Source organism: Anomaloglossus baeobatrachus, unplaced genomic scaffold, assembly GCF_048569485.1.
Source record: "Anomaloglossus baeobatrachus isolate aAnoBae1 unplaced genomic scaffold, aAnoBae1.hap1 Scaffold_545, whole genome shotgun sequence".
Lineage (NCBI taxonomy): Eukaryota > Metazoa > Chordata > Amphibia > Anura > Aromobatidae > Anomaloglossus > Anomaloglossus baeobatrachus.
This window is the reverse complement of record NW_027444829.1, coordinates 71,687-87,083: the sequence shown is the minus strand read 5'-3', so window position 1 is coordinate 87,083 and position 15,397 is coordinate 71,687. Positions and strand designations below refer to the sequence as shown.

The 15,397-nt window shown below is 48.7% G+C and overlaps 6 non-coding genes and 3 pseudogenes across 6 annotated transcripts; all 9 read left to right on the top strand.

The window, feature by feature from the left end:
• Positions 1–2,268: 2,268 nt before the first annotated feature.
• LOC142283715 (U2 spliceosomal RNA) lies at positions 2,269–2,491 on the top strand (annotated as a pseudogene).
• A 2,189-nt stretch (positions 2,492–4,680) lies between these two features.
• LOC142283706 (U2 spliceosomal RNA) lies at positions 4,681–4,873 on the top strand. Its single transcript, XR_012745318.1, has one exon. It is a non-coding gene; the product is annotated as a U2 spliceosomal RNA (small nuclear RNA).
• Positions 4,874–6,260: 1,387 nt separating this feature from the next.
• Positions 6,261–6,325, top strand: LOC142283729 (U2 spliceosomal RNA; annotated as a pseudogene).
• A 433-nt stretch (positions 6,326–6,758) lies between these two features.
• Positions 6,759–6,951, top strand: LOC142283705 (U2 spliceosomal RNA). Its single transcript, XR_012745317.1, has one exon. It is a non-coding gene; the product is annotated as a U2 spliceosomal RNA (small nuclear RNA).
• Positions 6,952–8,338: 1,387 nt separating this feature from the next.
• Positions 8,339–8,529, top strand: LOC142283767 (U2 spliceosomal RNA). The gene has a single exon (XR_012745366.1). It is a non-coding gene; the product is annotated as a U2 spliceosomal RNA (small nuclear RNA).
• Positions 8,530–9,916: 1,387 nt separating this feature from the next.
• LOC142283766 (U2 spliceosomal RNA) lies at positions 9,917–10,107 on the top strand. The gene has a single exon (XR_012745365.1). It is a non-coding gene; the product is annotated as a U2 spliceosomal RNA (small nuclear RNA).
• Positions 10,108–11,494: 1,387 nt separating this feature from the next.
• On the top strand, positions 11,495–11,685 carry LOC142283765 (U2 spliceosomal RNA). Its single transcript, XR_012745364.1, has one exon. It is a non-coding gene; the product is annotated as a U2 spliceosomal RNA (small nuclear RNA).
• A 1,387-nt stretch (positions 11,686–13,072) lies between these two features.
• On the top strand, positions 13,073–13,199 carry LOC142283722 (U2 spliceosomal RNA; annotated as a pseudogene).
• Positions 13,200–13,887: 688 nt separating this feature from the next.
• On the top strand, positions 13,888–14,080 carry LOC142283704 (U2 spliceosomal RNA). Its single transcript, XR_012745316.1, has one exon. It is a non-coding gene; the product is annotated as a U2 spliceosomal RNA (small nuclear RNA).
• Positions 14,081–15,397: the final 1,317 nt, after the last annotated feature.

Below are 15,397 nucleotides of genomic sequence, written 5' to 3'. Positions count from 1 at the left end.
GTGACGGCCTCCCAGCAGAGCTCTATGTAGCGCTGGGAGACCTAATCTGTCCGGACCTGTTAGGGCTGTATGAGGAGATGGTGGTGGAGGGCAGAATGCCTCCATCTCTGAGGGAAGGAATGGTCACGATCCTGTACAAGCGTAAAGGAGAGAGGTGCGACCTGAAGAATTGGCGTCCCATCACCCTTCTGAACGTCGACTACAAGATCCTGGCCAAGACGATGGCAACGAGATTGAAGACTGTTATCGGACGGATCATCCACCCGGATCAGACCTGCGGCATCCCCGGACGTCGCATCGCAGACAGCCTGGCTCTCATGCGGGACACGGTCGAGTACATCAAAGCCCGCCGGGTGCACGCAGCCCTGATCTCGTTGGATCAGGAAAAGGCCTTCGACCGTGTTTCCCATGAGTTCCTGGGCAAAGCTCTGCACAGGTTAGGTTTGGGTAACATGTTTTGCTTGTATGTCCAACTAATGTATTTTGATATTCACAGCTCGGTGTTGGTGAACGGCTGGAAGACTGACCCCTTCCCGGTCCTCTCAGGGGTCAGACAAGGCTGTCCTCTGTCACCTCTTCTCTTTGTTTGTGTTATAGAACTCTTTGCAGAGGCTATCCGGCGGAATGGAGAGATCAGAGGGATCACCGCACCAGGACCAGAACGCTTCGAGGTCAAGTGCTCGCTCTACATGGACGACGTGACCGTCTTCTGCGCGGACCGGCGCTCAGTCGACACCCTCGTCCAGACCTGTGAGACCTTCGGAAGGGCTTCGGGAGCCAAAGTCAACTGCGGGAAGTCGGAAGCCATGCTCTTCGGGGACTGGCAGCCGGCCTCTTCCGCCCCCTTCCCTTTCAGCATCCAGCCGGATTTCATCAAGGTTCTTGGAGTCTGGTTCGGGAAGGAAGGAGCAGCCCTCAAGTCCTGGGAGGAACGCTTGACCAAGATCACCCAACGGATCGGTCTGTGGAGCCTCAGACGCCTCACCTGTGAGGGCAAAGCACTGGTCCTGCGTAACGAGGTACTGCCCGTGCTGCAGTACACGGCCCAGGCCTGGCCCCCCCTTGCCACCGTGTGCAGGGCCATTACCAGGACGGTGTTTCGTTTTGTCTGGGGATCCAAGATGGACAGAGTAAAGCGGAGCATCATGTACAAGGATCCTCGCAAGGGTGGGAAGGGCGTACCCGATATCCCCACCCTCCTGCGATCCTCCTTCGTATGTGACTGCGTTCGCCGAACTCTGCGAGTCAAGAGAGGTTCCGCGGGTGGGTCCATGTCTCGCTTCTTCCTGCTCCCCCTTTGGAGACGGTTAGGCTGGGACAAGTGGGACAGCTCCTTCCCCTACAACTGGACGGCGCCATGGTTCTACGGAGACGTGGTTCGGTTTGTGAGGGAACACCAACTGGAGGGACTCAAGCCTGATTTGTGGAAGCCAAAGACTATCCACAAACTCATCAGAGCCAAGGACGAAATGGAGAACATTCCAGGACTTCATCACGACACACTGGAGACTGTTTGGACAAACGTGTCATCGGCTGGATTGACCAACGGGCACAAGGACTTGTCATGGATGGCGATACAGGGCGGACTGCCCGTCCGGTCATTCATGCACGCCCGGAACCTGTGCAAAACCCGGTACTGCCCAAGGTGCCCCTTCGTGGAGGAAACATCGCTGCACGCCTTTTGGGACTGCCGTTTTGCACAGCGCCTGTTGGTTGCCCTGGAGGATGACCTGAGGAACTCCGTCCCCAGAGGGATCCTATCGTACCATTCCGTACTTTATGGACTCTTCCCTGGGACTCACACCGTTGGAGCCATCCAGGAGGCTTGGCGCCTTATGAACTGCTTTAAGGACGCTATTTGGGTCGCCAGGAACCGGCTCATCTTGAAGAGGGAGAGGATGTCTATCCAGGATTGCCGCAGGCTGATCCACAGCCTGCTCAGAGACTATTCCATCATGGACAGTCCGGACGACAGCGCCGAGGAGGAGGTTTAGACCTCTTCCATGCCCCCTCCCTCCTTTTCCCGTTATGTGCGTCTTTCAATAAAGCTTCGGGCCTGTGATTTCCCCACCCTATCCCCCTTTTCCCCTACCCCCATCCCCCAATCGCCGGTTCGTCGTTATTTATTGTCTAACTTTTTCTTTCAGCTTGAGTGTTATGGATAAGCATAGGAGTGTGATGTATAGTTTAGTGCGTCGTACTCTATGGCTATGTAAGAAGGATTGTATAGTTCTGTGTGTACGGGGCTGCGGCACTGTACACGGTTTGTTACCTTTTTGTGAGTAGTGCATGATAATAAAGATGCTGTTAAATCAAAAAAAAAAAAAAAAAAAAAAAATCTGTTCTTATCAGTTTAATATCTGATACGTCCCCTATCTGGGGACCATATATTAAATGGATTTTTAGAACAGGGAGATGGAAAAAGAGCTTGCTCTGTCCACTCCACGCATTGACCTGGTATTGCAGTACCTCCAGGAACGGTGCACCCCTTCTTAACCCAGTTTCCAAAAGCAGAACTCAATTCACCTGATTCATATTAGCCCGATTTAATGAATTGGAAGAAAGCATACGTCTTCATATGCACCTCAATTTGGCCCATTCACTTTTCACACTTCCTCCTTTTGTTTTTTATCTTTCACACTTTTGACTTTCTTTATTCATCCAAATAGCAAACTCATCACCACTCAACCTGACCAACTCGGCTATGTCCCCGTGCTGCAGTTCTCTGTCTTATCTAGATCATTTGCAATTGAATGGAATAGATCCCTTTTGGACAAAGTGGATTCACCTGCTGCTGCAGTGACCACAGGTGTGATAACATCTAGAATTGGCATCTGGTGCGATCTCTCCGCTTCCACTCCAAAGAAAGTTACCTGTTTATTCCTATCATGCATTGGTTTTTGGGGTTTTCTTTGAGTAATGATGATCTCTTTAGTAGTCTGTTGGCGCCCTCTCCTGGAGGAATAGTTTGCTTGCTCTTGGACATTCTAAAAGAGAGGTCATGATAGACATTGAGCTTCTGAGCTCAATTGGGGACAGTCATGGGTGATGAATGTTTGCAACCTACTGCGAAGCCTCATACCGCAATATAAGGAACGTCAAATACTAAGAAAGGGCGGCCTATGAAAGAATTACTACTTTCAATAAGTACACTTAAACGGCTAATTGGGAATAGAAAAACTGTAAAAAGCCCTCTGAGAAAGCCCCCCTCTAACCTTTGATAGTAAGCTTTTCTGTAGTCTGCCTGTTGATGTATTTTCCGTTTGAACTGTGCACAACATGAAGAGACGGAACACTGGCGGCTTGTCACAATGCCCCCCGATGACATCACAATAGCGCTGCTGCCTAGAAAACAAGCTGCGCAGAAGAAGTTGTTCTTTGGGTGGGAGGGTGGGCTAGTGGAAGGAGGGGGCAATCTCTTTTTTTCCCGGGTGGTAGGGGGATGACAGGAGAAGGGAAGCGGGTGGTGAGAAAGGTACAGAGGGCAGGGTTTGGGGGCTGGGAAGGAAAGGGAAAAGATTAGGGTTTGGGGATGATGAAAGGGCTTTCTACGGGTAAGGATGGCAAAGGGTGGCAGTGACGGAAAGTCAGGCAACCTGTCCTGTCCGTCTTTTTGTATCGTGAATTGGAAAGACTGCAAGGGGGAGGGGAGTTGCTTGCGCCCTAAAGGAGGAGTTATTCAGATTCATTGCAGTGGGCGGCGGCTGCAAAACGCACCATTCTTCTTGTTTTGGCTCTGCAAAGCAGCCTTTTCAAGGGTTGGCTTGGGTGACAAAATGTCTTGTGTAGGCGTGGGTTTGTCTCCCTCTCGCTCTCTCTCCCTAAGATGTGTCCGGCATAGGCCAGGGTGCCACTCGAGGCCCAAACCAATTCTGGTTATCGCTTCTCGGCCTTTTGGCTAAGATCAAGTGTAGTGTTGTTCGAAGAGGTGGTTTAAGCTCCAGGCCACCTTAGTACAATGATACAATGCACACTGGAAGGTTGCGCTTGCTAGTACTCTGGGTGGATAGTATATTCATCTAGAGGAAAACATGGCCCTACCAGGATCGAGGCTATTAGACTGAGTAAGGGTGGGGGGCTATGGTACAACGTGCCCCAGGACTGACGACCCTGGAGTGAGTCTGAGCTTGCTGGCTTGGGACCCCGGCAATCCTTGGGCTCTGTAGCACACCGTACCTTGCCTTTTCATACTTTTTGAGCATATTACCCTATCCCGGCCTTCTGGCTAGGAAGGGAAATTTTTATAATACCGGTCGGAGGTCTGGTCAGCTTTGGGCTGAGAAACTAACACCCGGTTGGAGGTCTGGGTCAGCTTTGGCTGAGAAACCAACACCCAGTTGGAGGTCTGGGTCAGCTTCGGCTGAGAAACCAACACCCGGTTGGAGGTCCGGTTAGCCTTGGGCTGAGAAACCAACACCGGTTGACGGTCCGGGCAGTTTCGGCTGCAAAACCAACAACTAGTAGCTCTCTACTCCACTTGGGTAAGATGCCTGGGTGGACGCTGGGAGCAACGACAAGGCTCAACCAGGCTTCGGCTTGGGGGAGCACCGAAGATCCCTGACCCTTGCTGTGGCCTTCTGGCTCGGAGGGACGGGGTTGATTTTTGGGGACCCTCTCCTCACGGAAGGGTCCACACGAATCCTAGCCTTTGCACTGTTTTTGGTGTGACTTCGGTCATGCATTTTTTGCGGTGCTTTGGAAAGCTTCATTAAATCAAAAATCTGTTCTTATCAGTTTAATATCTGATACGTCCCCTATCTGGGGACCATATATTAAATGGATTTTTAGAACAGGGAGATGGAAAAAGAGCTTGCTCTGTCCACTCCACGCATTGACCTGGTATTGCAGTACCTCCAGGAACGGTGCACCCCTTCTTAACCCAGTTTCCAAAAGCAGAACTCAATTCACCTGATTCATATTAGCCCGATTTAATGAATTGGAAGAAAGCATACGTCTTCATATGCACCTCAATTTGGCCCATTCACTTTTCACACTTCCTCCTTTTGTTTTTTATCTTTCACACTTTTGACTTTCTTTATTCATCCAAATAGCAAACTCATCACCACTCAACCTGACCAACTCGGCTATGTCCCCGTGCTGCAGTTCTCTGTCTTATCTAGATCATTTGCAATTGAATGGAATAGATCCCTTTTGGACAAAGTGGATTCACCTGCTGCTGCAGTGACCACAGGTGTGATAACATCTAGAATTGGCATCTGGTGCGATCTCTCCGCTTCCACTCCAAAGAAAGTTACCTGTTTATTCCTATCATGCATTGGTTTTTGGGGTTTTCTTTGAGTAATGATGATCTCTTTAGTAGTCTGTTGGCGCCCTCTCCTGGAGGAATAGTTTGCTTGCTCTTGGACATTCTAAAAGAGAGGTCATGATAGACATTGAGCTTCTGAGCTCAATTGGGGACAGTCATGGGTGATGAATGTTTGCAACCTACTGCGAAGCCTCATACCGCAATATAAGGAACGTCAAATACTAAGAAAGGGCGGCCTATGAAAGAATTACTACTTTCAATAAGTACACTTAAACGGCTAATTGGGAATAGAAAAACTGTAAAAAGCCCTCTGAGAAAGCCCCCCTCTAACCTTTGATAGTAAGCTTTTCTGTAGTCTGCCTGTTGATGTATTTTCCGTTTGAACTGTGCACAACATGAAGAGACGGAACACTGGCGGCTTGTCACAATGCCCCCCGATGACATCACAATAGCGCTGCTGCCTAGAAAACAAGCTGCGCAGAAGAAGTTGTTCTTTGGGTGGGAGGGTGGGCTAGTGGAAGGAGGGGGCAATCTCTTTTTTTCCCGGGTGGTAGGGGGATGACAGGAGAAGGGAAGCGGGTGGTGAGAAAGGTACAGAGGGCAGGGTTTGGGGGCTGGGAAGGAAAGGGAAAAGATTAGGGTTTGGGGATGATGAAAGGGCTTTCTACGGGTAAGGATGGCAAAGGGTGGCAGTGACGGAAAGTCAGGCAACCTGTCCTGTCCGTCTTTTTGTATCGTGAATTGGAAAGACTGCAAGGGGGAGGGGAGTTGCTTGCGCCCTAAAGGAGGAGTTATTCAGATTCATTGCAGTGGGCGGCGGCTGCAAAACGCACCATTCTTCTTGTTTTGGCTCTGCAAAGCAGCCTTTTCAAGGGTTGGCTTGGGTGACAAAATGTCTTGTGTAGGCGTGGGTTTGTCTCCCTCTCGCTCTCTCTCCCTAAGATGTGTCCGGCATAGGCCAGGGTGCCACTCGAGGCCCAAACCAATTCTGGTTATCGCTTCTCGGCCTTTTGGCTAAGATCAAGTGTAGTATCTTCAGCTTTGGGCTGAGAAACCAACACCCGGTCGGAGGTCCGAGTCAGCTTCGGCTGAGAAACCAACACCCGGTTGGAGGTCTGGGTCAGCTTCGGCTGAGAAACCAACACCCGGTTGGAGGTCCGGGTCAGCTTCGGCTGAGAAACCAACACCCGGTTGGAGGTCCGGTTAGCCTTGGGCTGAGAAACCAACACCGGTTGACGGTCCGGGCAGTTTCGGCTGCGAAACCAACAACTAGTAGCTCTCTACTCCACTTGGGTAAGATGCCTGGGTGGACGCTGGGAGCAACGACAAGGCTCAACCAGGCTTCGGCTTGGGGGAGCACCGAAGATCCCTGACCCTTGCTGTGGCCTTCTGGCTCGGAGGGACGGGGTTGATTTTTGGGGACCCTCTCCTCACGGAGGGGTCCACACGAATCCTAGCCTTTGCACTGTTTTTGGTGTGACTTCGGTCATGCATTTTTTGCGGTGCTTTGGAAAGCTTCATTAAATCAAAAATCTGTTCTTATCAGTTTAATATCTGATACGTCCCCTATCTGGGGACCATATATTAAATGGATTTTTAGAACAGGGAGATGGAAAAAGAGCTTGCTCTGTCCACTCCACGCATTGACCTGGTATTGCAGTACCTCCAGGAACGGTGCACCCCTTCTTAACCCAGTTTCCAAAAGCAGAACTCAATTCACCTGATTCATATTAGCCCGATTTAATGAATTGGAAGAAAGCATACGTCTTCATATGCACCTCAATTTGGCCCATTCACTTTTCACACTTCCTCCTTTTGTTTTTTATCTTTCACACTTTTGACTTTCTTTATTCATCCAAATAGCAAACTCATCACCACTCAACCTGACCAACTCGGCTATGTCCCCGTGCTGCAGTTCTCTGTCTTATCTAGATCATTTGCAATTGAATGGAATAGATCCCTTTTGGACAAAGTGGATTCACCTGCTGCTGCAGTGACCACAGGTGTGATAACATCTAGAATTGGCATCTGGTGCGATCTCTCCGCTTCCACTCCAAAGAAAGTTACCTGTTTATTCCTATCATGCATTGGTTTTTGGGGTTTTCTTTGAGTAATGATGATCTCTTTAGTAGTCTGTTGGCGCCCTCTCCTGGAGGAATAGTTTGCTTGCTCTTGGACATTCTAAAAGAGAGGTCATGATAGACATTGAGCTTCTGAGCTCAATTGGGGACAGTCATGGGTGATGAATGTTTGCAACCTACTGCGAAGCCTCATACCGCAATATAAGGAACGTCAAATACTAAGAAAGGGCGGCCTATGAAAGAATTACTACTTTCAATAAGTACACTTAAACGGCTAATTGGGAATAGAAAAACTGTAAAAAGCCCTCTGAGAAAGCCCCCCTCTAACCTTTGATAGTAAGCTTTTCTGTAGTCTGCCTGTTGATGTATTTTCCGTTTGAACTGTGCACAACATGAAGAGACGGAACACTGGCGGCTTGTCACAATGCCCCCCGATGACATCACAATAGCGCTGCTGCCTAGAAAACAAGCTGCGCAGAAGAAGTTGTTCTTTGGGTGGGAGGGTGGGCTAGTGGAAGGAGGGGGCAATCTCTTTTTTTCCCGGGTGGTAGGGGGATGACAGGAGAAGGGAAGCGGGTGGTGAGAAAGGTACAGAGGGCAGGGTTTGGGGGCTGGGAAGGAAAGGGAAAAGATTAGGGTTTGGGGATGATGAAAGGGCTTTCTACGGGTAAGGATGGCAAAGGGTGGCAGTGACGGAAAGTCAGGCAACCTGTCCTGTCCCTCTTTTTGTATCGTGAATTGGAAAGACTGCAAGGGGGAGGGGAGTTGCTTGCGCCCTAAAGGAGGAGTTATTCAGATTCATTGCAGTGGGCGGCGGCTGCAAAACGCACCATTCTTCTTGTTTTGGCTCTGCAAAGCAGCCTTTTCAAGGGTTGGCTTGGGTGACAAAATGTCTTGTGTAGGCGTGGGTTTGTCTCCCTCTCGCTCTCTCTCCCTAAGATGTGTCCGGCATAGGCCAGGGTGCCACTCGAGGCCCAAACCAATTCTGGTTATCGCTTCTCGGCCTTTTGGCTAAGATCAAGTGTAGTATCTGTTCTTATCAGTTTAATATCTGATACGTCCCCTATCTGGGGACCATATATTAAATGGATTTTTAGAACAGGGAGATGGAAAAAGAGCTTGCTCTGTCCACTCCACGCATTGACCTGGTATTGCAGTACCTCCAGGAACGGTGCACCCCTTCTTAACCCAGTTTCCAAAAGCAGAACTCAATTCACCTGATTCATATTAGCCCGATTTAATGAATTGGAAGAAAGCATACGTCTTCATATGCACCTCAATTTGGCCCATTCACTTTTCACACTTCCTCCTTTTGTTTTTTATCTTTCACACTTTTGACTTTCTTTATTCATCCAAATAGCAAACTCATCACCACTCAACCTGACCAACTCGGCTATGTCCCCGTGCTGCAGTTCTCTGTCTTATCTAGATCATTTGCAATTGAATGGAATAGATCCCTTTTGGACAAAGTGGATTCACCTGCTGCTGCAGTGACCACAGGTGTGATAACATCTAGAATTGGCATCTGGTGCGATCTCTCCGCTTCCACTCCAAAGAAAGTTACCTGTTTATTCCTATCATGCATTGGTTTTTGGGGTTTTCTTTGAGTAATGATGATCTCTTTAGTAGTCTGTTGGCGCCCTCTCCTGGAGGAATAGTTTGCTTGCTCTTGGACATTCTAAAAGAGAGGTCATGATAGACATTGAGCTTCTGAGCTCAATTGGGGACAGTCATGGGTGATGAATGTTTGCAACCTACTGCGAAGCCTCATACCGCAATATAAGGAACGTCAAATACTAAGAAAGGGCGGCCTATGAAAGAATTACTACTTTCAATAAGTACACTTAAACGGCTAATTGGGAATAGAAAAACTGTAAAAAGCCCTCTGAGAAAGCCCCCCTCTAACCTTTGATAGTAAGCTTTTCTGTAGTCTGCCTGTTGATGTATTTTCCGTTTGAACTGTGCACAACATGAAGAGACGGAACACTGGCGGCTTGTCACAATGCCCCCCGATGACATCACAATAGCGCTGCTGCCTAGAAAACAAGCTGCGCAGAAGAAGTTGTTCTTTGGGTGGGAGGGTGGGCTAGTGGAAGGAGGGGGCAATCTCTTTTTTTCCCGGGTGGTAGGGGGATGACAGGAGAAGGGAAGCGGGTGGTGAGAAAGGTACAGAGGGCAGGGTTTGGGGGCTGGGAAGGAAAGGGAAAAGATTAGGGTTTGGGGATGATGAAAGGGCTTTCTACGGGTAAGGATGGCAAAGGGTGGCAGTGACGGAAAGTCAGGCAACCTGTCCTGTCCGTCTTTTTGTATCGTGAATTGGAAAGACTGCAAGGGGGAGGGGAGTTGCTTGCGCCCTAAAGGAGGAGTTATTCAGATTCATTGCAGTGGGCGGCGGCTGCAAAACGCACCATTCTTCTTGTTTTGGCTCTGCAAAGCAGCCTTTTCAAGGGTTGGCTTGGGTGACAAAATGTCTTGTGTAGGCGTGGGTTTGTCTCCCTCTCGCTCTCTCTCCCTAAGATGTGTCCGGCATAGGCCAGGGTGCCACTCGAGGCCCAAACCAATTCTGGTTATCGCTTCTCGGCCTTTTGGCTAAGATCAAGTGTAGTATCTGTTCTTATCAGTTTAATATCTGATACGTCCCCTATCTGGGGACCATATATTAAATGGATTTTTAGAACAGGGAGATGGAAAAAGAGCTTGCTCTGTCCACTCCACGCATTGACCTGGTATTGCAGTACCTCCAGGAACGGTGCACCCCTTCTTAACCCAGTTTCCAAAAGCAGAACTCAATTCACCTGATTCATATTAGCCCGATTTAATGAATTGGAAGAAAGCATACGTCTTCATATGCACCTCAATTTGGCCCATTCACTTTTCACACTTCCTCCTTTTGTTTTTTATCTTTCACACTTTTGACTTTCTTTATTCATCCAAATAGCAAACTCATCACCACTCAACCTGACCAACTCGGCTATGTCCCCGTGCTGCAGTTCTCTGTCTTATCTAGATCATTTGCAATTGAATGGAATAGATCCCTTTTGGACAAAGTGGATTCACCTGCTGCTGCAGTGACCACAGGTGTGATAACATCTAGAATTGGCATCTGGTGCGATCTCTCCGCTTCCACTCCAAAGAAAGTTACCTGTTTATTCCTATCATGCATTGGTTTTTGGGGTTTTCTTTGAGTAATGATGATCTCTTTAGTAGTCTGTTGGCGCCCTCTCCTGGAGGAATAGTTTGCTTGCTCTTGGACATTCTAAAAGAGAGGTCATGATAGACATTGAGCTTCTGAGCTCAATTGGGGACAGTCATGGGTGATGAATGTTTGCAACCTACTGCGAAGCCTCATACCGCAATATAAGGAACGTCAAATACTAAGAAAGGGCGGCCTATGAAAGAATTACTACTTTCAATAAGTACACTTAAACGGCTAATTGGGAATAGAAAAACTGTAAAAAGCCCTCTGAGAAAGCCCCCCTCTAACCTTTGATAGTAAGCTTTTCTGTAGTCTGCCTGTTGATGTATTTTCCGTTTGAACTGTGCACAACATGAAGAGACGGAACACTGGCGGCTTGTCACAATGCCCCCCGATGACATCACAATAGCGCTGCTGCCTAGAAAACAAGCTGCGCAGAAGAAGTTGTTCTTTGGGTGGGAGGGTGGGCTAGTGGAAGGAGGGGGCAATCTCTTTTTTTCCCGGGTGGTAGGGGGATGACAGGAGAAGGGAAGCGGGTGGTGAGAAAGGTACAGAGGGCAGGGTTTGGGGGCTGGGAAGGAAAGGGAAAAGATTAGGGTTTGGGGATGATGAAAGGGCTTTCTACGGGTAAGGATGGCAAAGGGTGGCAGTGACGGAAAGTCAGGCAACCTGTCCTGTCCGTCTTTTTGTATCGTGAATTGGAAAGACTGCAAGGGGGAGGGGAGTTGCTTGCGCCCTAAAGGAGGAGTTATTCAGATTCATTGCAGTGGGCGGCGGCTGCAAAACGCACCATTCTTCTTGTTTTGGCTCTGCAAAGCAGCCTTTTCAAGGGTTGGCTTGGGTGACAAAATGTCTTGTGTAGGCGTGGGTTTGTCTCCCTCTCGCTCTCTCTCCCTAAGATGTGTCCGGCATAGGCCAGGGTGCCACTCGAGGCCCAAACCAATTCTGGTTATCGCTTCTCGGCCTTTTGGCTAAGATCAAGTGTAGTATCTGTTCTTATCAGTTTAATATCTGATACGTCCCCTATCTGGGGACCATATATTAAATGGATTTTTAGAACAGGGAGATGGAAAAAGAGCTTGCTCTGTCCACTCCACGCATTGACCTGGTATTGCAGTACCTCCAGGAACGGTGCACCCCTTCTTAACCCAGTTTCCAAAAGCAGAACTCAATTCACCTGATTCATATTAGCCCGATTTAATGAATTGGAAGAAAGCATACGTCTTCATATGCACCTCAATTTGGCCCATTCACTTTTCACACTTCCTCCTTTTGTTTTTTATCTTTCACACTTTTGACTTTCTTTATTCATCCAAATAGCAAACTCATCACCACTCAACCTGACCAACTCGGCTATGTCCCCGTGCTGCAGTTCTCTGTCTTATCTAGATCATTTGCAATTGAATGGAATAGATCCCTTTTGGACAAAGTGGATTCACCTGCTGCTGCAGTGACCACAGGTGTGATAACATCTAGAATTGGCATCTGGTGCGATCTCTCCGCTTCCACTCCAAAGAAAGTTACCTGTTTATTCCTATCATGCATTGGTTTTTGGGGTTTTCTTTGAGTAATGATGATCTCTTTAGTAGTCTGTTGGCGCCCTCTCCTGGAGGAATAGTTTGCTTGCTCTTGGACATTCTAAAAGAGAGGTCATGATAGACATTGAGCTTCTGAGCTCAATTGGGGACAGTCATGGGTGATGAATGTTTGCAACCTACTGCGAAGCCTCATACCGCAATATAAGGAACGTCAAATACTAAGAAAGGGCGGCCTATGAAAGAATTACTACTTTCAATAAGTACACTTAAACGGCTAATTGGGAATAGAAAAACTGTAAAAAGCCCTCTGAGAAAGCCCCCCTCTAACCTTTGATAGTAAGCTTTTCTGTAGTCTGCCTGTTGATGTATTTTCCGTTTGAACTGTGCACAACATGAAGAGACGGAACACTGGCGGCTTGTCACAATGCCCCCCGATGACATCACAATAGCGCTGCTGCCTAGAAAACAAGCTGCGCAGAAGAAGTTGTTCTTTGGGTGGGAGGGTGGGCTAGTGGAAGGAGGGGGCAATCTCTTTTTTTCCCGGGTGGTAGGGGGATGACAGGAGAAGGGAAGCGGGTGGTGAGAAAGGTACAGAGGGCAGGGTTTGGGGGCTGGGAAGGAAAGGGAAAAGATTAGGGTTTGGGGATGATGAAAGGGCTTTCTACGGGTAAGGATGGCAAAGGGTGGCAGTGACGGAAAGTCAGGCAACCTGTCCTGTCCGTCTTTTTGTATCGTGAATTGGAAAGACTGCAAGGGGGAGGGGAGTTGCTTGCGCCCTAAAGGAGGAGTTATTCAGATTCATTGCAGTGGGCGGCGGCTGCAAAACGCACCATTCTTCTTGTTTTGGCTCTGCAAAGCAGCCTTTTCAAGGGTTGGCTTGGGTGACAAAATGTCTTGTGTAGGCGTGGGTTTGTCTCCCTCTCGCTCTCTCTCCCTAAGATGTGTCCGGCATAGGCCAGGGTGCCACTCGAGGCCCAAACCAATTCTGGTTATCGCTTCTCGGCCTTTTGGCTAAGATCAAGTGTAGTATCTGTGAGGCTCGGCAGATGCAATGCACACTGGAAGGTTGCGCTTGCTAGTACTCTTAATGTATAGTATATTCATCTAGAGGAAAACATGGCCCTACCAGGATCGAGGCTATTAGACTGAGTAAGTGTGGGGGCTATGGTGCAATGTGCCCCAGGACTGACGACCCTGGAGTGAGTCTGAGCTTGCTGGCTTGGGACCCCGGCGAGCCTTGGGCTCTGTAGCACACCGTACCTTGCCCTTTCATACTTTCTGAGCATACTGCTCTATCCCGGCCTTCTGGCTAGGAAAGAAAATTTTTATAATCATGGTCGGAGGTCCGTTCAGCTTTGGGCTGAGAAACCAACACCCGGTTGGAGGTCCGGGTCAGCTTCGGCTGAGAAACCAACACCCGGTTGGAGGTCTGGGTCAGCTTCGGCTGAGAAACCAACACCCGGTTGGAGGTCCGGGTCAGCTTCGGCTGAGAAACCAACACCCGGTTGGAGGTCCGGTTAGCCTTGGGCTGAGAAACCAACACCGGTTGACGGTCCGGGCAGTTTCGGCTGCGAAACCAACAACTAGTAGCTCTCTACTCCACTTGGGTAAGATGCCTGGGTGGACGCTGGGAGCAACGACAAGGCTCAACCAGGCTTCGGCTTGGGGGAGCACCGAAGATCCCTGACCCTTGCTGTGGCCTTCTGGCTCGGAGGGACGGGGTTGATTTTTGGGGACCCTCTCCTCACGGAGGGGTCCACACGAATCCTAGCCTTTGCACTGTTTTTGGTGTGACTTCGGTCATGCATTTTTTGCGGTGCTTTGGAAAGCTTCATTAAATCAAAAATCTGTTCTTATCAGTTTAATATCTGATACGTCCCCTATCTGGGGACCATATATTAAATGGATTTTTAGAACAGGGAGATGGAAAAAGAGCTTGCTCTGTCCACTCCACGCATTGACCTGGTATTGCAGTACCTCCAGGAACGGTGCACCCCTTCTTAACCCAGTTTCCAAAAGCAGAACTCAATTCACCTGATTCATATTAGCCCGATTTAATGAATTGGAAGAAAGCATACGTCTTCATATGCACCTCAATTTGGCCCATTCACTTTTCACACTTCCTCCTTTTGTTTTTTATCTTTCACACTTTTGACTTTCTTTATTCATCCAAATAGCAAACTCATCACCACTCAACCTGACCAACTCGGCTATGTCCCCGTGCTGCAGTTCTCTGTCTTATCTAGATCATTTGCAATTGAATGGAATAGATCCCTTTTGGACAAAGTGGATTCACCTGCTGCTGCAGTGACCACAGGTGTGATAACATCTAGAATTGGCATCTGGTGCGATCTCTCCGCTTCCACTCCAAAGAAAGTTACCTGTTTATTCCTATCATGCATTGGTTTTTGGGGTTTTCTTTGAGTAATGATGATCTCTTTAGTAGTCTGTTGGCGCCCTCTCCTGGAGGAATAGTTTGCTTGCTCTTGGACATTCTAAAAGAGAGGTCATGATAGACATTGAGCTTCTGAGCTCAATTGGGGACAGTCATGGGTGATGAATGTTTGCAACCTACTGCGAAGCCTCATACCGCAATATAAGGAACGTCAAATACTAAGAAAGGGCGGCCTATGAAAGAATTACTACTTTCAATAAGTACACTTAAACGGCTAATTGGGAATAGAAAAACTGTAAAAAGCCCTCTGAGAAAGCCCCCCTCTAACCTTTGATAGTAAGCTTTTCTGTAGTCTGCCTGTTGATGTATTTTCCGTTTGAACTGTGCACAACATGAAGAGACGGAACACTGGCGGCTTGTCACAATGCCCCCCGATGACATCACAATAGCGCTGCTGCCTAGAAAACAAGCTGCGCAGAAGAAGTTGTTCTTTGGGTGGGAGGGTGGGCTAGTGGAAGGAGGGGGCAATCTCTTTTTTTCCCGGGTGGTAGGGGGATGACAGGAGAAGGGAAGCGGGTGGTGAGAAAGGTACAGAGGGCAGGGTTTGGGGGCTGGGAAGGAAAGGGAAAAGATTAGGGTTTGGGGATGATGAAAGGGCTTTCTACGGGTAAGGATGGCAAAGGGTGGCAGTGACGGAAAGTCAGGCAACCTGTCCTGTCCGTCTTTTTGTATCGTGAATTGGAAAGACTGCAAGGGGGAGGGGAGTTGCTTGCGCCCTAAAGGAGGAGTTATTCAGATTCATTGCAGTGGGCGGCGGCTGCAAAACGCACCATTCTTCTTGTTTTGGCTCTGCAAAGCAGCCTTTTCAAGGGTTGGCTTGGGTGACAAAATGTCTTGTGTAGGCGTGGGTTTGTCTCCCTC